Source organism: Enhydra lutris, unplaced genomic scaffold, assembly GCF_002288905.1.
Source record: "Enhydra lutris kenyoni isolate GAN:26980312 unplaced genomic scaffold, ASM228890v2 scaffoldscaffold12, whole genome shotgun sequence".
In the NCBI taxonomy this organism is placed as follows: Eukaryota; Metazoa; Chordata; class Mammalia; order Carnivora; family Mustelidae; genus Enhydra; species Enhydra lutris.
Genome location: NW_019154096.1, coordinates 4,439,440 through 4,447,513, shown reverse-complemented (window position 1 = coordinate 4,447,513; position 8,074 = coordinate 4,439,440).

Here is an 8,074-nt window from a genome sequence, read left to right as displayed (position 1 = left end):
TGGTTATAAGAGTAATGGGACTTTGAGTATGATGTTGTATTAGGAAACTGCTATTTTAGCCATTCTGTCAATTACCTAGGGAAGTGTTTGAACAGACACACAGTGAAGATCATTACTGGAGTGATACGTGAATCCATTGTTGGGAGGACCGTTATTTCAATGTGTGGATATTCCGTCCGGCCTGTAAGGCATTTTGAACAGAGTTTAAAACCACATGGATGAAGAATGCCTCTAAGAGTTGTTTCAGGGAGTAGGTGTGATATCTTTTTTGTATTGAATGGAGAGAAGTGTTTGAAATAATATGTAATAGGGCACCTGGATGGCTGAGTCATTGAGCATCTGCCTTCTGCTCGGGTCATGATCCCAGGGTTCTGGGATCGAGCCCCACATGGGGCTCCCTGCTCAGTGGGGAGCTTTCTTCTCCCTCTCCAGCTCCCCTGTGCTTGTGTTGTTTCTCGCTATCTCTCTCTGTCATAAAGAAATTAAAAAAAAAAACTTTAAAATTATATGTAATAAGAAGAGTGCTTGAGCATAGGCCAGACAGTTGGGTTTTCTCTATTTGAGATGCAGGTGCCTGACTTAGGCTTCGAATGCTGGGGGTCCACTTCAAAGAGGCATCCATTCCAAGAGGGCACTCTCAAGTCATCCAGTTGGTATCCCCAGGACTAGTTAAGGACTGGCCTGTATCCCGCCCCTGGCGCTCCTATGCTTTTCTCAGTTGGTTTGGTAACTGACCATATGGGCCACTCATTTTTTCCTCTTCCCATGCTTTAGATTTTTCCACTGTTATATTTAGAATTTACCATAAAAAGTGAGCCCACAAAATCCTAGGCCCCAATCCTTGACTCCAATAAAAGCAGAATTTTAGCCCTTCTTCCCCCACCTGCAGCCTTGAAGTATGGCCATTTCTTTATCTAATTTGTAAAGATGTTTATTCAGGTTATTTTTCAATTTTCACATTGATTTTTTTTTTTTTTTTTTGCTCTTCAGTTGTTTTACATATTTTAAATTTCACATATTTACATATGTATTTTACATATGTATACATATTACACATATATTTACATATTTTAAATATTAATCCCTTTCTCATCAGATATGTGGTTTGCAAATAATTTCTCCAGTTCTGTAGGTTTCATTTCCAGTTTGTTGATCATTTCTTTCACTGTGCAGAAGCTTTTTAGTTTGTTGTAGTCCTACTTGTTTATTTTTCATTTTGTTGCTTGTGATACAGGTGTCATATAAAAGGTATCATTCTAAGACCCATGGCGAAAAGCTTTTCCCCTATGTTTTCTTCTCAGAGTTTTATGGTTTCAGGCTTACATTTAAGTCTAATCTATTTTGAGTTAGTTTTTCGAGTGGTTTATGATGGAGAGCTGGTTTCATTCTTTTGCATGTGATGATCTGGTTATCCCAGCACCACTAAATGCAGAGACTGTCTTTTCTCCATTGAGCGTTCTTGGCTCCCTTGTCAAATGTTAGTTGACTGTATGTATGAGGTTTATTTCTGGGTTCTCTTCTGTTCCACTGGTCTCTGTGTGTCTTGTTTTTATGCCAGTACCACAGTGCTCTGATTGTTACAGCTGTGTAATATAACTTGAAATCAGGAAGTGTAATGCTCCCACCTTTGTTCTTTTTGGGATTGCCAGGTACCTAATACTTTCTTAAGATCTTACATATGTAATACTCTATTTTATGCTGATAACAATTTAACTTTGATAGCATTCCTAAGCTTTCCACTTTTACTCCCCACTCTCCTCACATTTTAGGTTATTGATGTTAAAATGTATATGTTTTTATATTATGCATCCAATAGCAAATTATTGCAGTTATGTTTATTATATTTAAAAAATTTTTAAAGTAGACTTATAAGTAAATTATGTCCCATTGCAATATTGAGGAATATGACTTCTATTTATTTACTCTTAACTGGGAATTTTACACATATATCCATACTTTTTATGATGTTTATTTGTATCCTTTTATTTCCACTTAAAGAATGCCTTTCATCGTTTCTTGTGGGGCAGCTGTGATGACAATGAGCTCCCTCAGTTTCTGTTTGTTTGGAAAAGTCTTTATTTTTCCTTGGTCTTGCCTCTCTGTAGGCCTCAGTTTCCCAACTGTCCAATGAGGCATTAGATTCAGGAGCTGTGTAAGTGTGAACTCAGTAGGGCAGTGGCCTTAGCTCCCTCTGCCCAGATGTTGTGTGGACAGGGTTGTTAAATGCTAGTCCAGGCTGCCAAGTGCCCCCCTCCCCAAGTTCTGCCAACACAGCTTTTTCCAGAGTCCCCTGAGAAAGCACGAGTTGCAGCCGGGGCCCCACTTGGAGGGCACAGCTGGGTTCACACGGGCTCCACCTTCTTACTGGGGTTCTGGGCAATTCGCTGAACCTTTTGGGCCTTTCCCTTCTCTCCACAGTGGCTCCCTGTGATCCTCACGTCCCAGTGGACACATCCCTGTGCAGTTCCTTTCTGCGGATGTGGACTGGGCCTCGTGACCTCTCTCCCTTCCACGCGTGGGAAATGACTTTGAGTTAAGTTTCGCTCACTCTTTCTCCTGTTGTCTCCCATTTCCCCTCTTTCTCTCTCGTCTCACATCCCTCATTCCGAGGCAGAAGCAGACATTTTTGGGGCCGTGCTAGGAGAGGTTCACGCAGTCCACCATCGAGAAGGCCCTCGGTCCACCCGAGTCCTGCCGGCACCCGCGAGTGCACGGGCTGCCGTCCTGCCCACAGGGCCTCAGGGGAGAGCGGAGCGCCAGCCACTGGGGATCTCTGGGGAGAGAGGCTCCCAGGACCAGCCGCGAATGAGACCGGTCCTTTGTTGCCAGCGCCTGGACTGGGGCTTTTCCACAGGGAACTAGGTCATGGACGCCAGGCCCCAGCCCCGCCCCGCCGCCCTCCGTCGCCCCTCTTCTCCCAGTGCTGGCCCCCCTGCTGGTGCGGTTGTCGGGGCCGCTGTGGCCGCACTCCCTTCTGTCCGAGTGTCTGCGCGGAGCAGCCTCCCCCGCGCGCCGTCCTCAGGCTTGTGCGGGGTCGGCTTCCCCTGGTCCTTCGCGGTCACAGCCTAGACGTCACCTCAAGGCGGCCGGTTCAGAGCCCCGCACCTCTGGCGCCAGCCCTCCCTCCCAGCGCCCTGCTGTATTTACGTACGGCTTTCGGCTTTTTTCTTCCACGTCTGTTTGTTTCTGCGGTGAAGTCCATCTTTCCCCAAGAATGTGCGTTCCCAGGGGGCAGGGCGGCGGCCGTCCTCAGCGTTCCCGTCAGGGCTCAGTTAGCTGCGGAAACGAACGAGAGAGAGGGAGAGAGAGGACCCTGGAGCCCGCAGCCCCGCTCAGATCCGCTTGGACCGTGCAGTTGGTGCCCGTAACCGAAGGTGCCTGTGGGGCTGGGGCTAGAGAACGGCCGGGACGACCGCCCGTGAGGCTGCGCTGGCTCCGTTATCCGCGGAGTAGGGGGGCGGGGGGAGGAGGGGTGATGCGGGGACGGGGGACACCGCCTGCCCCCTCGTGGCCAACGGTGGCATTGCCGCCGCACGCAGGAACACCAGAGACCACCACACACCTGCTGGGGGGTGCTCGTGGCCGAGCATTTCCGAGGGCAAAAAGGAAAAGGGAAAGATTAAGGGGTGCCTAGATGTGCGAGCCTCCCCAAGGTCACCCAGAGTCCTTTCGCTCACTCAAATTGGCCCGGACTTCACGTGGTCAGTCAGCTGCGGAAGGTGAGGAACTAGAGCCTTTCGCTTGGTGAATGGTTACCCTGAAGGAAGCCGAATCTCTGAGGTTAGGAAAAGGAGAAGAACGAACGCCACGTGCCCGGGGCCAGGGCTCTTTCCCTGAGCCGAACCCCGGGAACGAGGGGGCGCAGTGGAGCTCTTTCCAGATGCGCGGGGCATGCGGACCACATTCCACCACAGCCTCACGTTCCTTGGTTTCACTTGTTTCCACAGAAAGAGAAAAAGTCTTGGTTTCAAACCAGGATGTGTGAGTAGGAACCCCGCTTTCACCTAGTCGGGGGCAAGGATGGGAACACGAGCGGGACCCCCAGGGTACGTGGGATGGATGATTCCCAAGGTGTGCCTCGGATCGGAATTGATGGGCCGCCGACCGGGAGCAGATCCAGACGCAGCGGGGGCTCGCGTGAGCGGTGGCGGTGGGCTACCTCGGCCGGCACCCCTCGCCCGCCGGGGGCATTTGACACCGGCTCACCTCTCCACTCGCTGGCCTCAGCCCCACACATCACGGCCTGCGGGGAGAGGTGCCCCCACTTCTGGCCCCAAATCCTTTACCTCACTCTGCGGGTGTCTTCTTCTGTAATCTTATGTCAGTAAATTTTGAAATTTAAACAAAACGGACAAGTTCCATAGAGGGAAGAAAAAAATCTGACTGCTTTCTCGGCTTAGTGAATTTTTCATACTCAAAGAAATGTTCGCAAAATGGCAGGCTCTTCTCCTTCTCCCGTCTCAGCAAGATGAAGGGGCAAGCGCTCATCTCCTGTGCGCGGTTGACACGGCGTCGGCCCTCCGAGGGCCCCGCGGTCGCCCCGCCCGCCGGCGCACTCCCTCGCGGTCTTCCCGGAGAGCGGACGCTGCTGCTTCCTGTGTTGACTCCAGTGACGCCGCTTGGCGAGGAGCTGCCGCGTGCGCACTCACGTTGCCTCCGAGAGAGACGCCGCTCCCTGCGGAGAAGCGTTAACCGGCCTCTTCACGGGGGCCCTGACTGTGACCAGATGGCTGAGGCCGAGCCTAAGCAGTATGACGGGAGTGGAGGGTGTCGCACCTGGGCCGCGACTCCAAGACTCCAACGTGCAGCTCTGCCCACTCGGCCCTCTTCTGCTGGGTGAATTCCGGCCAGCTCGAAGTCTCTGTCTCTGCATGGCATTGAGGAGGAAAACTGCCCGTCGGAGGGAGATACCTGTTGCGTGAACGAGCAACACGTTTCCATTATGTCAGGCCACTGAGCTGTGGGGGCTGTGGGTTTTAGCATCCAGCATTGACGTGAGCACTACGGATGTGAGGGTAGACGCCATGAAGCATTACTCATGTCAGATCACATCTAAAAATGATTTTGCTAGATGGATCTTTTTAAAAACATTTTATTTATTTAGAGAGCGAGCACATGCGTCAGTATGGGGAGGGGCAGAGCGAGAGGGAGAGAGAATCTCAAGCAGACTGCCCTGAGCCTGAAGCCTGCTGCGGGGCTCGACCTCAGGACCCTGAGATCATGACCTGAGCCAAAATCAGGAGTCATACACTTAACTGACTGAGCCACCCAGTTGCCCCTAAATAAATCTTCTTAACTAGATGTGGCGAAGACCACTAGCTTCTCCCACTCTTCACTGTTCTCTTCTTCCACAGTAATGAAATGCCTGACTTTAGCTAGGTGCCCGGTGGCTAAGAATAAAGATGAAATGACATTTTCCAGCTCCCTTTGTGTGTCATAGGTGTGACCATGTGACTAAATCTGGCCAAATGGCTAATTCCAGTTAATAGGATGTAACCAGCACCATCATATAATAGCTGGCAGAATCCTTCCTTAAAAGAGAGATGCTTGATGCAGTGTGCCCTTTTCTTCTTGATTCTTTTTTCCATTCTGCTCTCTGGAAGGCAGATATGATGGCTGGAGCCCTGCCTGCAATCCTGAGTAATGAGGATGAGTGCATGAAGGATGATAGAGTGTGGGGTAGAAGGAGCCTGGCTACGAGGATCTCATGGATTACCTACATTCAGACTTATATATGAGAGAAAAAAAATATTTTTGTATATATCATTTATTTTGGAATCTCCGTTATATGTAGCGGACGGAAACAGTGACAGAGTAGCTGTCACTCTCAGCTGGGGGGACAGTGTCAGGGCAGGAGGGTAGCCCTTTGTCTGATAGTCATGAAAGCTTCAAAAATTCAAGTGGGTATGAGGCAGATTTGGTATCGTGCGTAGCTGTCTTCAAAGCTGAATTAAGGGTAGATGGAGCACCATTTTAGGATTAACAGTTTGTTCAAAGTCTGTCTTTCTTTTGGGGTGTTGGTCTGCTTGGCTGGTTTATGCCAGTTTCCCTTCAATTATCCATGACTTGGGTTAATAATGTCTGGCAGTCCCGGGCATGGGGCCTCACCCTCTGGCTGCATGCAGAGTCCCTGGGTGTGTGTATGTGCACATCATGATAGAGGTCCGAAGTGAGCCCCCCACATGCTTGTAGAGCAGCCTCGAGGTGAACAGTTCAGTGGTGGGAGGAGGGGTTATGGTTCATGTACTTCTCTGATTTTTCCTGCATACCATGATGTTTTTAAAGGTTTTTCAATTTTATTGCATTTATCAGTAGTTTCTTCCTTTTACTATGGAGTAGTATTCTATTGTACAACAATACTCCTGATATATACTCAGCATTTTCTTCTTGGTGAATATTTGAGTTGTTTCCAGTTTGGAGCTGTTATGAATAAAATGGGAACTTTGTGGCAGGAGTCTGTTTTGGGGCATGTATTTTATTTATCTTGGTAAATACTAAGGTCATTATTGTTAGATTATAGAACAGGTACACACGTCCTTTATAAGAAACCATCGTGGTGACTGTACCATCCTACACTCCAGCAAGCCGGGTGGGAATGTTCTGATGTTTCACATCCTCTCTGACATTCGGTGTCTTTAGTCTTTTTAAGTTTTAGCCCTTTAGAGTGTTGTGTATTGGACCTTCTTTACTGTGGTTTTAACTTGTGTTTCCCTAATAACTAGTCATGCTGACACAATGTCCCTATGTATTAATCATTTGCATATTTTCCTTTGTGAAGCTTCGTTCAACTATCAGATTGTTTTCTTTACTATTGAAGTATAGGCATATATAAAAATGTATATATATTAAATAAATATATCATATATAAATAATGTATACTTATACAATATGTAAATAATAAATTATGTGTGTGTGTGTGTGTGTGTATATATATATATATCTAAAAGCTATCTACCTTTTGGATTCAAGGCTTTTGATAGGCAAGGCCTTAAACAGGAAAAAAAAAAGGCTTTCTCATATACAGGTCTATTAGATTTTTGGAGAGGGATGAAGATATTCTCTGAATTTTCTTTCTAAAAACTTTATAATAGGGGCGCCTGGGTGGCTCAGTGGGTTAAGCCGCTGCCTTCGGCTCAGGTCATGATCCCAGGTCCTGGGTTCGAGCCCCACATCGGGCTTTCTGCTCAGCAGGGAGCCTGCTTCCTCCTCTCTCTCTCTGCCTGCCTCTCTGCTTACTTGTGATTTCTCTCTGTCAAATAAATAAATAAAATCTTTAAAAAAAAACCTTATAATATTAGATTATATAATTCGTTCTATTGTCCATATAAAATTAATTTTGGGGTCATGGTAAGTGGTAGGGGGGATTCTTTATTTTTTCCCCATACAAATGGTAAAACTAAATTCTGAAAGTTTTTACAGTCTTTGTAACCACTGCCCAAATGAAGATACAGAACATTTCTCTCACTCTAGAAATTACATATATATGTATATGTGTATGTGTATATTTATTTATATCTATATTTACCTTTATATTTAGTTTGGCTGCTATAAAATACCATAGACTGGGTGCTTTACAAACCAGACATTTAATTTTTCACAGTTTTGAAGGCTGAGGAGTCCAAGGTCAAGGAACTGGAATATTTGGTGTGTGGTGACAGCAGCTTTCTCATGCACAGGTGGCTGTTGTCACTGGGTACTCAGCTCACCTTAGTGAGAGGACGCAAGCTCTCTGTGACTCATTCTTGAGGGTGGAGACCTATGACCTCATCTAACCCTGATTACCTCCCAACCCCTCCACCCCCCAATCCATTACACTGGGGGTAGGGTTTCAACATAGAGATTTTGAGAGGACACAAACATTCATTCTATAACATAAATAGATGATAGATAGATAGACAGAAGGATGGCTTAGAGACATAGATAGATCTCAACCTAGACAGCTAGATAGACCCATGCATCTCTGTCTTTCTCTGCATGTAACAGGAAATGTGGGCACTGGTTGGGCAAGTCTGAAATGCAGAGGGCTCCCTGTCAGGAGGGGCAGCCTGGCCTCCGCACCAGGAGCTGATGCTCC